At 42.7% G+C, this 19,001-nt stretch overlaps 1 protein-coding gene across 3 annotated transcripts in view; it reads left to right on the forward strand.

Moving 5' to 3' along the window:
• The window catches only part of RIPOR2 (RHO family interacting cell polarization regulator 2), a 211,704-nt gene that overhangs the window by 82,142 nt on the left and 110,561 nt on the right, over positions 1-19,001 (forward strand). The window lies entirely within an intron of this gene.

The raw sequence follows: 19,001 nt of genomic DNA on the forward strand, positions 1-19,001 counted from the left end.
TGAAAAATACTTATTTAATGTACAGATGGTCTGTATTTTCTCTGAAATAAGAAATAAGATACAAAGAATGACTTAAACTTTGAAATAGCTGTGGGGAATGAAAAGGGGCTGATTAGAGATGTATCTTTTTATTATTTTGTCATCTTTTAAATTGGCATATAATTGCTTTACAATGTTGTGTTAGTTTCTGCTGTACCACATGAATCAGATATGTGTATAAGTTTATCTCCTCCCTCTTGAGTAGAGATATATCTTTAAACAATGTGTGAGCTGAGATGAAAGGCTTACTGTATTAAAAAGTTTACAATAATAGTATGAACTGTTGTGGCCCTTAGTGCTCAGAAGTGCAGGTCAGGAAATAGAGACAGTCTAGCCTAAGGCTGGTGAGAGGTGACAAAGGAAAATATCATGCATAGGAGAAGGTCTAGAAGGTCATGCACCAAAATACCAACTGTGGTTATTTCCAGCTGTTGGGATTATGGTTGTATTTTAAATTTCCATCTTTAACTTCTCTTGTCTTTCTCTCTCTCTCTTTAGTTGTTAAGTTGTGTCTGACTCTTACGACCCCATGGACTGTAGCCCACCAGGCTCCTCTATCCATAGGATTTTCCAGGCAAGAATACTGGAGTGGGTTGCCATTTCCTTCTCCATGGGATCTTCCTGACCCAGGGATCAAACCCAGGTCTCCTGCACTTCAAGCAGATTCTTTACCCACTGAGCTACCGATTAATTTTTGAAAAAAACAACAACATGAAATTATTAAATTGTGCAAACAAAAGTAAACCCTCTGCAGAACTTGTCATCCAGAGGGAATCACTTGTTAACATTTTGGCCACCATCTTTTTCTCTAAGTGCACGTACACACACGTGGTAGATTGTCACTTATAACCTGCTCTCTAAATCAGAATATAGACAGTCACAGAGCCTAGTTGTGTTTTTTTTTTTTTTTTTTTTTCTGGCTATTAAGTCCACATACGCCACATTAGGAGGAAACCTCTTAAGTTCTGGCCAGCTACCAAACTGTCTAAAAATCTCAGGGACTTTCTCCTTCCAAAGGGCATAAATTTTGCTATCAATGCCAGGAATTGTGGGAATTGGAAGACGTCATCAATCCAATTCATGCTGTTCATTTTGTTGCCATGCGGTGTCGCTGCTGAAGACAGGGCCTGCACAGTTCAACAGATGACACCTCTTACCTGATCACCGGGTAAGGGGTCCTTGATCGCCCCAGTACTCACCCACCCTGCTGGGGTGTCTCGGCTTGTTTTCCATTGCCCAGTCAACACCCTGCCAAGGATAACAATTGTGCCAGGGTGTTTAGGTCTGAAGATACTGAGTAGAGATAGAAAATATTATTGAAAAAGAAAGAGCCACATGCTGAGTTCAAACCAACCCCACTCTGTGTATTCTGGTGCTTGTGTTGAATTCAGGTCATCACGCTCTCCTCAAGGTAATTTTATTCCAGGTGGTGGGGGGTGTCTTACTGTGCTTCCCCACTAATTCTAATACCCAGCATTTCCCCTGCTGTGACACCACATCAAGTATAGGGTTACTAATTATTTACATATGTGTACATCTTCTTTCCCAGACCAAAAAAGGCTCTCACAAAGCGGACAGCCAACATTACATTTCTCTGTCCAGTGTCATGCTAAAGCCAACTCAGGCCTGTTAGCAAAAGTCAATTGTTAAATTTTCAGAAATGTTGTGAGCTGATCCTTACAAACAGCTGTTATATAAAGTTAAGTTACATAAATGTACAATTGAATATATTGACAACAAACTTAACAATTACCCAAAACTTATCACTTCCTAGTTACCCCCATATAACTAATGAATACCTGTACACTTGAGGTTTCTGCATCTATTATACCTGTAGGATTAAAACACAATATCATGGTGTGCTACTGTGTGTCACTTCCCAGCTTTGTGTTCAGTGATGCCATCCATGTTGGTAACCTGAAATCAGTCACAGTAGGGGTATTTCCACTATGAAAATCAACAAATACTGCCAATCAGTTCCCCCTCACCCCGCCCCGAAGCTAGTTCTTTAACCTTTACCAGCATGTCACTGATAGTCTGTGTTCCCAGCAGCTAGAATGGCAGGGTGCCCAATGAATCTTGGGTGGATGGATGGATGGATAGATGGACAGACGAATGGATGGATGATGGGAGAGAATAATGGACAAGAGGCACATTTCAGAGCCTTGGAGACAGAAATAACACCCACGAGAGGATGTTAGCTAGGTGGGGCATTTAATTTTCTGCTCTTTCCCTTGCAGCCTGCCCAGCCAACAACCTCAGTTGTTCTATTTCCTTCTTTGTTGGTTTCTCATGTTATGTTCTTTCATATTGTGCAAAAGAGTGCAATATAGCACAGAAAATGTAGTCATCCTATTTCTGAATTCAATGTTGCCTCATCACATTTCAAAAGAGGCATACATTTTTCATTCTAGCTCATTCCACTGGAGACAGTGGTGTGGCAATGCACACTGTAGAATACAGGAAACTTGCCATTTACCACTCACTACATATTTACCACTAGATCCAGCGGAAGGTAAGCAGGGGTGGAGTCCTTTGTGGCAAGGTTATTTTTACCACAAGTTCCGTTCACATGTGCCATCTATCCCAGTGAGTGCAAAGAATAGGGAACTAAATATTACTACTGAAGCAAAGTAGTCTGTGTGTTAGGTAGGGGCCAGCGAAAATCTTATCCAGAAAATACAAGAAGGAAGGAAGGAAGGTCTGAACTTTTTCTCACCAAAATTTCATAACATTCCCACGAAATTACCCTTATACCAGTTTTTAATATTTCTACTAAGAGTCTTTTATATAGTTTTATTTTATGGTTTAAAAAGAAGAGAGGAACCAAGAAAAAGACCTTCAGGGGCAGAAGCCTGAGGCAAAGTGGTGGAGGAATATTTATTATAAACACTTGCTCTGGAATTCCTTATTAAACACCACGAAGGGGATCCTTTTATGGAAGTCTTACCTTTGTCAATAAAATCTGACAATGTCTCCTCTAGTGGTGGACAGGTAACATTGTGTAAGACATCTGTTTAACTGTAAAATGCATGGATTAGCTAATTAATTTACATGAGAAAAATCAGTCCCTCTGTCACCAGGGCACAGGGTCTGCAACACAGGTTCTTCCGAATGTTCAAAACCAGATCAGGTCTCGTGTGTTTCCACCCTGTATTGGGAAGTGGGCTAAAGTTCGTTCATGGGCAGAGCTTTGTTCCCAGCCATCCTAACACTACATGACCCAGTGCCCACCTGCTGCTCTCCCGGGGTCCTCCCACACGTTGATAGGAACCTTCTAAAATCTCTGATCTCAGTGAGATCAGAGAACTTCAGGGAATCCTTTACTCATTCATTTAGAAAATGTCTGCGGAACACTGGTTCCTACTAGGCTTGAAATGAAGACGCCAAGGTCTTATTGACCTTTGCCCTCTGGGAATCTCCCGGTCTAGCAGAACAGACTGGATTAAAAATGAATACATGACCTAGATCCTGCAGCGTCTGTGCTTGTTGTGTAGAGTTGTCTGCTTGTGCTATGTACTATGACATATCAGAGGTTAGCATAGCAAATGAAAGATTTCTGAGAAATCAGCCCCAATGCAACAAACTCTATTCACCCAACTCTGTCCCCCTTGCCTGTGAGATATCTCCACAGTGGGGCTTTTTTTTTTTTTAGTTGAATATGTTTTCATGTTTGTGGAAGAGTTCATTCATCCCTTGAAAACTTCTCTGGCATGGCTTCCCCAGTCTTGACTCACCTGTTTTTTGAAAGTGTTTTGACTTGCTCTAGCAACTCTGCCCATCATGTGTGCCTGCTGCCTAAGGACCTAGATCCTTTGTCCTAAATCTTCCCATCGATAACCTGAGGGCAGTCATACTGAACTCTCTTAATTACCTCATCAAAAACTCGGAAGAACAAGTGACAGACACTCCTCAATTCCTTAGGAGAAACATGCCTTCACTGGCATTAGAATTATCTTCATAAGGAAAACCATGAGACCCTAGGGAGGTGCAAAAGCTGAAACAGGGCCCAAATTTTCCCGAGGGTGAGGAAAGGATTGTGGGTGAGGAGGGAGGGAGGAAGAAAAGAGAAAGAATCTTCCTTTTAAACACACGTTACCTCTCCCCTCACAGAGTTACCTGGTCCAAACAGGAGCTTAACAGAATTAGTATTATCAGATAATATCTGTAATCAATATTAGTTCATACTTTTGCAAAAAGCTTTTCTTAGAGACAGTCCAGTGAAAGAAACACCACCAGGTGCTATTCTAGGAACACCTGGTGCTTGGCTCGGCACCCTGCTCCGCGGGAACATCAGGGACGAGTATAGGATTCTGAACGTAACACCCGAGCCCTGTGTACGAACCAGGCAGCTGGCTGCATGTGCAGGTTTTACCACCAGGTCACATCTAGGTCAAGAAGTAGAACTTCCGCCTCCACTCCCTCTACCCCACCACATGCAGTCCTTGACACCTCCTCTTTTTTTTTTGTACTTTGTTAAAATGATGAAATTTTGGATGAAATTTTATGAGAAATGATCTCACCTATCAGCTGAGAGTTTAACATTTTCCCAGTGGCTACCCTTCCATGGGGTGGACTGGGGCTGCCACCCCCTGCCCCCACCGAGGGCAAGGGTGACTGTCCTCCTCAACTCTCGCTAACCTCTGGGGGCCTTTCTTCCACCTCAAGGTGGTTCAGGAAGCAGCTGCCTGTCACCCCACCACCACTCCAGGTTTTCATGATATTAGCAGACAGGAAGTTGACATTTATACTGTTTCTGCCATGTCCACACAGGACAAAGCCTACCTACTCACATCCATTTATTTACCCCTGACCCATTTTCTCCAAATTTGCTTGCTTCTTTGCTGACGGAATGACTAGAAGCCTGGCCCAACAGAACTACTTCACAAAACCTGACTGGAAGGTTATCTGAGGAGCACGGAGACCCTTTCCACTGAGACCCTTCCCCTATACCGAGGCTGAACTTTTGGGGATTTTGGTTTATAGCTGTTGGGCAGCTCAAGATAATGGAAGAAGTCTCTCAAACCTGCAGTAGAAAATGACTTTCAGAACCTCCCCACTCAGGACAGTTTCATGAGGCTTGTGTTTTCGCTTTTGATTCCTGTGTGTTTGAAGGGCTGGCTGCTTTCTGCTCACCTTGCGCTAGAAGCTGCAGTGCTTTTTTCTTCTTGCTTTCTTTCTCCTCCTCTGGCCTCATCACGTCTTGGTCTCCTCCTCTGGTCTACGCCCTTGTTTATAAGGCTAGGTTCACTGATTCAGCTCTGTTTGTGGTCTGAGAGAGGATGGGTGGCATTTTCAACCTGTTGTCACACCCAATATAGCACTAGGGAAAAAAAAAAATGGTCTTACTTTGAAGAGGTAGGTAAGAGGGATTGACACAATTGTGAAGAGATGAAACAAACCATAGATTGTTTTTTAACACCTCTCAGCTGAAGAGAAATCTGAGAGCAGGAACCAGAGGGAGTAGGATGGAGAGGAGAGGAAAGAGGAGCCCAATGCCTCAAAATAAAGGTCCCTCAGTCATAACAAAATTTCTCCATGGGCAACCTGAACTCACAATTAAAGAGGAAAATTTTTTTTGAAATGTGCATGCTGATTAATAACTACAAATTCCCGTGGGCAATAATTTGAGAGAGACAGAGAGAGCTGCCCTGACGAGGAAGCTCAGCTCATCCCCTCACTGCTCCAGGTTATGGCCATGGTTAAGTACTGAATTTAGAGTCACAGTGACTTTTTCTTCTGCTCCTCCTCCCACTCCTCCTCCCCCTCCTCTCCTCTTCCTTTTCTTTCATCTTTTCTCTCTCTATCTTCCCTTCCTCCCTCTCATCCTCCCTCTTCCTCTCTCTCTCCCTCTTCTCCTTCTCTTTCAGCTAGCTTTTTCTTTTAGTTAGAGGCAAGAGACTAAATGGTAGCCCTGTTTTTTCCACTGAAGTTCAGAGCAGCTCAGTGAACTATAAAGCACCAGCACTGGATCACCCTCTTTCTCTACCAGCTCAGTGGTATATTTTGGGCACACTCTTTTCAGGGAGGGAAGCGGCTGGCGATACCCCACTTCTTTAGAGGGAAAAGCTTTGAAACCACAGTCAAGTTGCTAGATTGGGGACCTGGAAGAAGAGTTTGTTGTTGTTATTGTTCAGTCACTTGGTCGTGTCCAACTCTTGGCGACCCCACGGCTGCAGCACGCCAGGCTTCCCTGTCCTTCACCATCTCCCGGAGCTTGCTCAAACTCATGTCCATTGAGTCAGTGATGCCATCCAATCATCTTATCTTCTGTCATCTCCTTCTCCTCCTGCCTTCAGTCTTTCCCAGCATCAGAGTCTTTTCCAATGAGTCGGCCGTTTGCATCAGATGGCCAAATTATTGGAGCTTCAGCTTCAGCATCGGTCCTTCCAATGTATATTCAGGATTGATTTCCTTTAGGATTGACTGGTTTGATCTCCTTGCTGTCCAAGGGACTCTCAAGAGTCTTCTCCAACACCACAGTTCAAAAACATCAATTCTTCAACTCTCAGTCTTCTTTATGGTCCAACTTTCATATCCATACATGACTACTGGAAAAACCATGGCTTTGATTATACGGACTTTGTCAGCAAAGTGTTTCTCTGCCTTTCAATACACTGTCTAGGTTTTTCATTGCTTTTCTTCCAAGGAGCAAGTGTCTTTAAATTCTGTGGCTGTAGTTGCCATCTGTAGTGATTTTGGAGCCCAAGAAAATAAAGTCTGTCATGATTTCCATTGTTTTCCCCATCTATTTGCCATGAAGTGATGGGACCAGATGCCATGATCTTAGTTTTTTGAATGTTGAGTTTTAAGCCAGTTTTTTCACTCTCCTCTTTCACCTTCATCAAGAGGCTCTTTAGTTCCTCTTTGATTTCTGCCATTAGGATGGTGTCATCTGCATATCTGAGGTTACTGATATTTCTCCTGGCAGTCCTAATTCCAGCTTGTGATTCATCCAGCCTGGCATTTCGCATGACGTACTCTACATATATGTTAAATAAGCAGGCTGACAATATACAGCCTTGACATACTCCTTTCCCAATTTGGAACCAGTCCGTTGTTCCACGTCCAGTTCTGTTGCTTCTTGACCTGCATACAGGCTTCTCAGGAGGCACATAAGGTGGTCTGGTATTCCCATCTCTTTAAGAATCTTCCACAGTTTGTTGTGATCCACACAGTCAAAGGCTTTAGAATAGTCAATGAAAAAGAGTTAGAAAATGGGAACTTTGTCCCTCCTGCACAGGACTGCACTCTTTTTCAGTAGACAGGATGCATTGATCGTCTTTCCTTTTACCAGGCTTTGTTTTCACTGATCCTCTTAATTGTGATTTACACTTCAAAACAAAACACTAACGGAGGAAGGAGCCTGCTAAGAAACAAAGGAGGAGTCGTGATTTTTTCATCCGTGATTCTCTATTTTCTCCATCCAAATGGTTCAATTCATTTAGGTCTTTCGGGGTGGCTTCAGCAGGTCTGAAGCTCATCTAAGGTGAGTCGGGAACCTGGGAGTCAGTTTCAGTGTGCCGAGGGCTTATCCAGGGCCTGCTTCTGCCCTGCTGTGTTCATATAGCACCCAGAGCCAGATTTCTGAAATTCAGGAGGGCTGACATTTCAAATCAAGGAGTGTTTTGGGTATCCTCCCACAGAACCTTAAAAAAAAAAAAAAAAAAAAGATACACTCTGGAGGTACTTTCCTCCCCAAAGAAAAATATTCTTCCCTTAGCGTCATGCTTCCTTTTCTTTCCGCTTCCTTCCTTCCTTCAGTGTGGTTTTTGAAAGAACTCTTTCCCCAGATTGTTTTTCTGTCCTCTGTATAATCAGGGGTCATGGAGACATATCTATTAAAGGGAAGCCCAGTTTGAAAACTGGGAAGAGTTTTCAAACACATTTAGCCAAAATCAGAATACAGAAAGTCCCAAATTTCAGCTCCTTACTTTTGTTGCTATCCTGGAGGAGAAGAAATTCTGAAGCTAAAAAGAAACCAGTCAGGAGATGATGAATAGATCATAGCCCACAAAAACAGTACATGCAAATGAATGGAGCTCCCGGGCCCTCCCTCTGCAGATGCCCAGACACCATGCGCTCCAGATTCCATAGCTTTACTGGGTCCTCGACGCCTGCTGTACTTAACTTGCACCAGCATCTTTAACTGTCTAGAAAACCCAAAGTACATTTCAGAAAACTGTGTACCTTCATATATCTAAAAGATGTTATTAGTTTTAAAAGTTACAAATGATGTCATTTATATACAGCCACGTAATTTAGATGATCGTTAACATAATAGACTTTTTATTTTTTTTAACACCAAAAACGTTTTGTATTGGTATATAGCCGATTAGACTTTTTAAAAAAGAATTTCTAGTTTAAGGTCATTAGTATCTTAGCTTAGTATGTAAGTCAGGCAGGTAGGATAAATCAATATTCTAGAAGGACTCTTTTTAAATTATTATTTGTTTGTTTATGGCAGTGCTGGGTCTTCATTGCTGCCCCAGGGCTTTTCTCTAGTTGCAATGCACAGGCTTCTCACGGCACTGGCTTCTCTTGTTGCGGAGCACAGGCTTTAGAGCGCGGGCTGGGTAGTTATGTGCAGGGGCTTAGTTGTTCCGCCGCATAAGGGATCTTCCTGGACCAGAGATCAAACCCATGTCCCCTTCATTGACAAGTGTCTTATCAACTGCGCCACCACAGAAGTCCCAGAATTATACTTATCTCATGAAAATCTATCAGGAAACCGATGGCACATTTTATTAGAAATGTTAGATACATCCATAAGGTGCTGCTGTTCCTACCACACAACAAAGGTCTACTTCAGCCCAAGTTTGGGACAATTTCCCTTCTTAAAAATGTAATTATTTTTATACTTGAAATTCTTTTCTGATCCTTCTATCACATTTCTCTGTTAGAAAAACTATGTGCACACATATTTTCTTTTTTATTGAGGAACAATTGATATATGATGATGTGTTAATTTCAGGTATATAACATAGTCGACACTTATATACATTGTGAGATGATCACGATAAATCTAGTTATCATCTGTCACCATTATAAGTTATTATGATAATACTGAGTGCATTTCCTATTCTGTATATTACATCCCCATGACTTATTTATTTTTATAACTGGAAGTGTGTGCCTCTTAATCCCCTTCACCTATTTTGCCCATTCCCCCCACTCCAACTGCCCGCCTCTGGCAATCACTAGTTTGTTCCCTGTGTCTATGAGTCCGTTTCTGTTTTATTTTTGTTTGTTCATTTGTTTTGTTTTTTAGATTCCATAGAAGTGAAATTTAGATTTCATTTAAGTGAAATCATAGAGTATTTGTCTTTCTCTGCTTGACTTGTTTCACTTAACATACTACACCCTCTAGGCTCATTCATGTTCTTGAAAATGACAAGATTTCATTCTTTTTATGGCTGAGTAGTATTCTATTTGGAGAAGGCAATGGCAACCCACTCCAGTACTCTTGCCTGGAAAACCCCATGGACAGAGGAGCCTGGTAGGCTGCAGTCCATGGGGTCGTGAAGAGTCGGACGTGACTGAACGACTTCACTTTCACTTTTCACTTCCATGCATTGGAGAAGGAAATGGCAACCGACTCCAGTGTTCTTGCCTGGAGAATCCCAGGGACGGGGGAGCCTGGTGGGCTGCCGTCTCTGGGGTCGCACAGAGTCAGACACGACTGAAGCAACTTGGCAGCAGCAGCAGCAGTATTCCATTGTGTATATAAACCACATGTTCTTTACCCGTTTGTCCATTGATGGGTACTAAAGTTGTTCCCATATCTCGACTATTATAAATAGCACCGCAATGAACATGCAGGTACATATATGTTTTTTGAGTTAATGTTTTTGTTTTCTTCAGATAATCTGTATCTTCTTGTTGACATTTTCCATTGTGAGACTTTCTTCCCATGTTTAATTTCCTTTAGTTCTTTAAATGCACTTTGAATAGATGATTTCAAGTCTTTGTCCTGGTAAGTCTAATACTGAGCTTCTTCAGGGACAGTTTCTGTTGACAGGTTTTATATTGTTTTGTGTGGATGGCTCATAATTTCTTATTTCTTTGCATGTCTCAATTTTGTGTTGAAAACTGGACAATTTAATTAATATTATTTGGGAACTCTGGAAATCAGATTCTCCCCCTTCCCTAGGATTAAAAAAAAAAAAAATCTATGTATTTGGCTGCACCAGGTGTTAGTTGCAGTATGTGGTTCTAGTCCCCTGACCAGGGCTTGGACCTGGGCTTTCTTCATTAGGAGAGCAGAGTCTTAGCCACCAGAGAAGTCCCCTAAGGGTTTTGTTGTTGTTTAATGACTTTTCTGAACTAGTTCTGTAAAGTCTGTATTCTTTGTTATTTGAAAGAATAACACTGAAATCTCTGCTTACTTACTTAGCAGTCAGCTAATGTTGGACAGAGATTTTTTTTAAAAAAATGCTTGAAACCAATTTAGTCTTAGCTTTTGTCAGGTCACTTTGTGTGTAAGCTGGGACATACTCTCAAACTCTGACCTTATAACTTTGCCTTAACATTTCCTTCCTGCTTCTTCAGAGCCTCAAGATAAGACAGGGGTGACTGTTTATGGCCTTTGAAGATCTTTTCTTAGCATGTGCACAGCCTGGTCATGTATTCAGCCTTACACGTTTGGTCTTCTGGATTCCCAGGAATACATCAGAGCTTTTCAAGTCCCCTATAGCTATTTCTTTCCTTAGCTTTTTTTTTCTTAAGATTTTGGTTCACCTACTGTTTTCCCACAGTTCTTTCCACCACCCTGGGCTGCTTAATTATTCCCCAGTTGTCTCTGATTTTCAACAAACAGACCCAGGAAAGAAGCTGTTCACTCTGGGCAAATCTGAGTCAAATTCAATAAAGACAGTCTGGTAAATGGGGTCTTCCAGGGACCCAACAGACAAGTCAAATCATGACAATTTTCTGAGGAAAGGGGCTTTAAAGAAGCTCGAAGCCCATTCCCTAACCACTCCAATGACTGCCAGTCTACTGGTTTTCACTGTACTGTAGGCTCTTGGTTTTCAAGGCTACAACAGAGCTGGGGAAGGCAAATCACCCAGAATTTCATTCAGCCTGTCCTTTAGACTTTCCCAGCACCTGTAGTAAGCAACCTTGAGTGTGGCTCCTACAGTTGAGAGATACCCCTAAAACTGGGAAAGGTGAACAGGAAGACTTTGAAGCCTCTGGGGGGAATGTCACCCAACAAGGTGGATATACTCTCTTGCAACGTGAAAATAGGAATATTGTTAAAATCATGTTTCTTTAGTCCCAGCTCCTTATCCATGCCATCCTGCAGTTAGGCACATTTTATGTGCATTTTTACAGTCAAAGTTATCCAAAGATAAGATTATTTCTGGCTCTGTGGGTTTTTTCACCTTCTTTTTCTTTCTTGATTCCAAACTCTCCTCACAGTTTCAATTCCTCTCTCATACTTTGTTCTCCTTTCTGTTTCTAAGATGCCTAATTATTTCAGATTCCTCCCTGCTCTGAAGTTTTTGTACCTGAAAATTAAATATTTTGAAATACTTTCTGGAGGAGTGGGAAATTCTCCAGAAATGGGTACAGAGAGAAGATTGTGAAGCTCATCCTGTATTGAAATGAAAGCTTACATTGGATGATGACATTTTCCCATCAGTGTGACTTCCTCCTTTAAGCACTTCACAAAAGGTCATTTTTTTCTAAAACAGCAAATCATGCAGAAATGTTTAGTAAATAGCCAATCATTATAACTTAAATTCTTATTCTACAAAATAATATCTTATAACATGTTGATTTTCACATGTTCAACACAACACACACATGATCATTTATGCATTTACTTAAATGTTTCCCACTGTGCCTAAAATATAGTAGATGTTCATTATCAATTTTTCAAATAGATAAATGGATGAATGAATTAATGAATGAAGGAGTAAATGAATGAACACAGAAATGGGCAAGTAGAGTGTCTCAAAGCAAGGACAAGACCTTGATATTTGCATACCTGGTACTGCTGCTGCTGCTGCTAAGTCACTTCAGTCGTGTCCAACTCTGTGCGACTCTATAGACGGCAGCCCACTAGGCTCTTCTGTCCCTGGGATTCTCCAGGCAAGAACACTGGAGTGGGTTGCCATTTCCTTCTCCAATGCATGAAAGCGAAAAATGAAAGGGAAGTCTCTCAGTGGTGTCCGACTCTCAGCGACCCCATGGACTGCAGCCTACCAGGCTCCCCTGTCCATGGGATTTTCCAGGCAAGAGTACTGGAGTGGGGTGCCATTGCCTTCTCTGTAAATACCAATTGCTCAGAGTACAAAAGCTTTGCCATATTCCAAGTTCTGTTGTTAAACTTAGCCCACGATTGAAGTTTCTCAGTCGCGTCTGACTCTTTGCGACCCCATGGACTATAGCCCACCAGGCTCCTCCATCCATGGGATTTTCTAGGCCAGAATACTGGAATGGGTTGCCATTTCCTTCTCCAGGGGATCTTCCCAACCCGGGAATTGAACCCAGGTCTCTCGCATTGCGGGCAGACGCTTTACCGTCTGAGCCACCAGGGAATCCCAGACTGTCACAAATCAGACTTGATTAAAATAGTTGGCTCACAGGATTCACACTATGAAAGTAAGCTTCATCCTCACTTTCGTTCTCTTCCTCAAATCCAATTACCAGAGCTGTTTGCCTCAGTCACTGAAATGCAAGTTCCTTTGGTTGTTGTTCCAGACTCACCTCTCACTGTTTAGTCAAAGCCACTCTCTATAACCTACACCTCAGTAAACTGACCAGCCCTGAACACCGAGTTTCCCAAGCCTCAGTCCTTTTTTCCAGGATGGATTTGAAGGGGATCAGAATATATTGCTCCAAAATATGCCCCATTAGCATGAGGATTATTTCTGCATATGTGTGAGTTAGGTTGCTTCAGTCATGTCCAACTCTTTGTGACTCTATGGACTGTAGCCTGCCAGGCTCCTCTGTCCATGGAATTCTCCAGGCAAGAATACTGGAGTGGGTTGCCATGCCATCCTTCAGGGGATCTTCCCAACTCAGAGATCAAACACAGGTTTCCTGCATTGTAGGCCGATTCTCTACCATCTGAGCCACCAAGGAAGCCCCAACACCACCTGGGAAACCCTAAGAAAAGTATTTTTAGCTGAAGGCAATTCAGAAATAGCAGACACAGAAAGCAAAGCTTTCTCCCATTCTGCCTAAAAACAGGGCATAAATTTCCCTTTGTAAAGGTGTTCCCCTCTTGGATAGCAGGAAAAGGAAAATGACTCTTCATTAACTGAAGGTCACTTTTATCACCAGAGATGAGATGAGCCTGCATAGCATATCTTATTAAGCAATCCATGGGTAAAGAATCTGCCTGCAATGCAGGAGACACAGGAGACGCCAGTTCGATCTCTGGATAGGAAAGATCCCCTGGAGGAGGAAATAGCAACCCACTCTAGTGTTCTTGCCTGAGAAATCCTACAGACAGAGGAGCCTGGTGGGCTATAGTCCAAAGGGTTGTAAAGAGTTGGACACAACTGAGCGACTAAGCATGCACACACACATATCTATCATACATTTCCTAGTCTCTTTCTCACAGTTCACCTCCACTAGGAGCTCCAGCCTTCTTGCCTTCCTTTGTCTGGTCTTCCTTCTTCTAGTTGCTTCCCCACAACTTATCACTCTTTGTTAAAATAGTATACAGCCCCCAAATCTAACCGCTTCTATGGGATTTTAAGATTTTTCTTATGAATTCCCCAGGCATTATACAAATATTAATAAAATCTGTACGCCTCTTCTCCTGTTAATATGTTTTTGTCAGTTTAGCTATTATATATATTTTTTATTTTGCCATTTTTGTCATTTATATAAGTAGATTCATATTTATATTTTTATGAGGCTTTCTTGGTCAACATGATGTTTTTGAAATGGATACATATGGCTGCACGCATCTGTAGGCCATTCATTCATTTTCCTCCATACCCAACACATCATGCATATACACCTTCTCTCTCTAAGGTGAGCATGAACTTTGGGAACAAGGAGCATGTTTTCTAATACAGTGCTCTGAAGGCATTCTCAGTGGCATCTGTGGCCTGTTCTTTGAGATTGTTATCTGTCTTTTTCAAATGTCTGGACTGGAGAAGAAAAGATTGAGGAGACTGTCCAAAGGGCTATTGAGACTTTGTAGCAAACATGGTGGCTACTCACTTTCCATCCCCATTGAGGCCTCAGCCAGAGGAATGGCCCTAAGCCGCCCTGTGAGAGATTACAACTGGGCATGTGTGGTGTGCCATGTGCTATGTCAGTTCCTTTACATGAATTAGCCTTTGTAATCCTCAAAACAAGCCAAATGAGGAAGTGTGTTAGCTTGCTAGGGCTGCCATGACAAAGCACCCCAAGCTGGGTGGCTTACATAACCGAAATTTATTGTTTCATAGTTTTGGAGGCTAGAAGTCTGAGATCAAGGTTTCACCAGGGCTGGTTCCTTCTGAGGGAGGCAGGGAGAGCCTGTTCCATAGCTTCTGGTGGTTGGCTGGCAGTCTTTGGCATTCCTTGACGTCTAGATCTCTATCTCCATCTTCACATGGTGTTCTCTCTGTGTGCCTGTCTGTGTCCAAATCCCCCCTTTTTATAAGAACAGGTGGATTTGGTGGGGACATCCAATTCAAGTATTACCTCATCTTCACCAGTTACATCTGCAATTATCCTATTTTCAAATAAAGTCACATTCTGAGGTACTGGGGTTAAGAACTTCAACATATGGATTTTGGTTGTGGGTGGGAGGTGAGGACACAGTTAAACGCATAACAAGGAGATATTATTTTCTCCATCTGAAGATGAGGAGATAGGCTAAGAGAGATTATGCTCAACTTGCTGAAGTAGAATGGCTGGGGACCCCAGGGTTGCTATGGTAACCTGGTGGCTCTGAGGTGGGAGAAAATGGAGGTGATGCAGATCCCCAAGAGCCACACGGATGCCTTGGGGACCCAGATCATTGTCAGTCACTCCATAAAGCTGTTTAGACGAGAAGCAATGGAATGAGCTTTAGAGTTAGTCCAGTCTGCCACTCACTTAGCTATGTGCTCTTAGGAAAGTTATTTAAGCTTTCCTAAGCTTACAGATGAAGCAGATTGCTTCATCTGTAAAATGAGAAAATAGCATCCACCTTGTGAGGTTGTGCAGATTAAAGGACATAGGACAATGGGTGAGAAATGTAGTGATCATCAAAACTGAAACCTGTCCTCTCATCCCAGCCACAATAAATGGAGCTCTGGTTTACATGCAGATTTCCTACATTTTGGGACCATTTTTTTGGATATAGTTAAAAAAAACACACACACACATAACATAAATTTACCCTCTTAACAGCTTTTAAGTCCACATTTTAAGTCCACAATATGCACACCGTTGTGCAACAGATCTGTAGAACTTTTTCATCTTGCATGACTGAAACTATATCCATTGAACAACTTCCCATTTTCCTCTCCCCCCAGCCCCTGGCAATTACCATTTTGCTTGCTGTTCTATGAATTTGACCCCTTTAGGTGCATTGAATAAGGGGAACCATACAGTACTGGTATTTTTGTGACTGGCTTATTTCATTCAGCAAAATGTCCTCAAGGTTCATCCATTTTATAGCCTATAACAGGATTTCCTTCTTTTTTAAGGCTGAATAATATTCCATTGTATGTATATGCCACATTTTCATAATCCATTCATCCATGAATGGACAGTTAGATTACTTTCGTATCTTGGCTATTGTGAATAGTGCTGCAATGAACACGGCAATACAAGCATCAATTCAAGATCTTGCTTTCAAATTTGGTGGGGAGGGGGCAGCAGTGGGGGGAACGGTGGCAGGCCAGGGCGGGGGCGGGGGGGGGGGGGCACAGTGTATGCCCAGGATTGGGCTTGCTGAATCATATGGTAATTCTATTTTTTAATTTTTTGAGGAACCCCCATACTGTATTCCATAGTGACTTCATCTTCCAGTTCAAGCCCATTGATATAATTTAGGTAATTAATCATAATCCTTGACCAGAAAAGTCATTTGAATGGGAATTAGGGTGGAGAATGTGGTGAAAAAGTTAGAAAGAAAGGGAGAAGAGGTGATCTAGAGAAAGACTTCAGCTCCAGCTATCTGCCTCTCAGGGTATTTCTCAAGGTGGGAGGGGCACTGTTGGCATTTTAGAGCTGGACAGGCCTTCCTCTCAAGCCACTATCCCATGCATTGCAGAAAGGTTACCAAGACATTAAATATCAGCCATACCCCTAGTCGTTGTGCATCCCCAAACACTCACTGTTTCCAAACTCACCCCAAGGATGGTCCCAGCCCTGGTTGAGCTCAGTTAGAGGTTCCTACAGGCCCCAAGCTACATGTTCTCTTTGAAAACCCTATGGCAGTCAGCACAGGGGGAAGCCCACTGCTGGTGCTCAAAGGATATGGAGCAATGGGAACTGTCTTTAGCAACTCTTTAGTGATGGGGATCCAAAATGGTACAGCTACTTTGGAAGACAATTTGGCAGTTTCATACAAAACTTAACATACTTTAACCATAGTGCTATGCTATGCTAAGTTGTGTCTGACTCTTTGCACCCCTACGGAGCCTGCCAGGCTCCTCAGTCCATGGGATTCTCCAGGCAAGAGTACTGGAGTGGCTTGCCATTTCCTTCTCCAAGGGATCTTCCTGACCTAAGTATCAAACTCGCGTCTCATGTCTCCTGCATAGGCAGGCGGGTTCTTTACTACTAGCGCCACCCGGGAAGCCACTTTTACCACACAATAAGTAATCCCACTCCTTTTTAAGCACTCAAAGGAGTTGAAAATTTATGTCCACACAAAAACCTGCACATAGATATTTATATCAGCTTTGTTCATAATTGCCTAAAATTGGAAGCAACCAAGGTATCCTTCTGTAGGTGAATAGATAAATAAGCTGTGTTATATCAACAGTGGAATATTATTCAGTCTTAAGAAAGGAGGGATTCCCTGGTAGCTCAGCTGGTAAAGAATCTGCCTGCAATGCAGAAGACTCCAGTTCAACTCCTGGGTCAAGAAGATCCACTGGAGAAGGGATAGGCTACCCACTCTAGTATTCTTGGGCTTCCCTGGTGGCTCAACTGATAAAGAATCCACCTGTAATGCTGGAGACCTGGGTTCGATCTCTGGGTTAGGAAAATCCCTTGGAGAAGGGAACAGCTACCTACTCCAGTATTCTGGCCTGGAGAATTCCATGGACTGTATAGTCCATGGGGTTGAAAAGAGTTGGACAAGACTGAGTGACTTTCACTTTCAAGAAGAAACGAGCTATCAAGCCATGAAAAGACAAGGAGGAAACTTAAATGCATACTACTATGACAAACATAGACAGTGTATTAAAAAGCAGAGACATCACTTTGCCAACAAAGGTCCATATAGTCAAAGCTATGGTTTTTTCAGTAATTCTGTACAGATGTGAGAGTTGGACCATAAAGAAGGCTGAGCACCAAAGAATTGATGCTTTCATATTGTGGTGCTAGAGAAGACTCTTGAGAGTCCCTTAGACAGCAAGGACATCAAACCAGTCAATCCTAAAGGAAATCAACCCTGAATATTCATCGGAAGGACTGATGCTGAGCTCCAATACTTTGGTCACCTGATGTGAAGAGCAGACGCATTGGAAAAGACCCTGATGCTGGGAAAGATTGAGAGCAAGATGAGAAGATGGGGTCAGAAAATGAGATGATTGGATGGCATCAGCAACTCAGTGGACATGAGTTTGAGCAAACTCAGGGATATAGCATAGGACAGGGAAGCCTGTTGTGCTGCAGTTCATGGGGTCACAAAGAGTCAGACACGACTTAGCGACTGAACAACAACAACTAAATGAAAGAAGCCAATGTGAAAAGTCTGCATTTTGTATGATTCCAGCTATGACATTCTGGAACAGGCAGAACTATGGAGCCAGTAAAAAGGTTGCCAGGGGTTGTGGTAGGGAGGGAGAAATAGGCAAAGCAAGAGGATTTTTAGGGCAGAAAAACTACTTTGTATGAGACTATAATGGTGGATACATATCATTATCTATTTGTCCAAGCCCATAGTGTATATGCTGCTGCTACCGCTGCTAAGTCGCTTCAGTCGTGTCCGATTCTGTGAGATCCCATGGACTGCGGCCTACCAGGCTCCTCCATCCATGGGATTTTCCAGGCAAGACTACTGGAGTGGGTTGCCATTGCCTTCTCCGCATAGTGTATATACAACATCAAGAATGAACCCTGCTGCTGCTGCTAAGTCACTTCAGTCATGTCCAACTCTGTGCGACCCCATAGACAGTGGCAGCCCACCAGGCTCCTCCGTCCCTGGGATTCTCCAGGCAAGAACACTGGAGTGGGTTGCCATTTCCTTCTCCAAAGCATGAAAGTGAAAAGTGAAAGTGAAGTCGCTCAGTCGTGTCCGACTCTTTGTGACCCCATGGACTGCAGCCTACCAGGTTGCTCCATCCATGGGATTTTCCAGGCAAGGGTACTGGAGTGGGGTGCCAGTGCCTTCTCCAAAGAATGAACCTTGGGCTCTTGTAAAGCTTGGACTCTGGATGATAATGATGTATCAGTGTAGGTTCAACAGTTGTAACAAACATACCACTCTGGGAGGGAGGGGGAGATGGGGAGTGGTGGAGGTAGGGTGAGGTTTGATAATGGGGGGGGGGGCTATGTATAGGGGGAAGCAGGGGATTACGGGAAATTGCTATTACTTCCTCTCAATTTTGCTATGAACCTAAAACTGCTCTAGAAAACAAAGTCTGTTAATATATGTGTACATATTTTTAAAACCCTACTCAGTAAACAGAATTGCTAGAAGTAAACACCTTGGGCCAATAACTGCCCACCCTCGTCTCTATTTGCATTTTCCGAGCTTCTGACACCTGAGGGGAGAGGGCTGAGAAACACCTAGTGAAGTTGCAGTTCACTCAGATTTGTGTTTGAACAGCAGTATAGAATTTAGC

This window comes from Bos indicus, chromosome 23, assembly GCF_029378745.1.
Source record: "Bos indicus isolate NIAB-ARS_2022 breed Sahiwal x Tharparkar chromosome 23, NIAB-ARS_B.indTharparkar_mat_pri_1.0, whole genome shotgun sequence".
Classification (NCBI taxonomy): Eukaryota; Metazoa; Chordata; class Mammalia; order Artiodactyla; family Bovidae; genus Bos; species Bos indicus.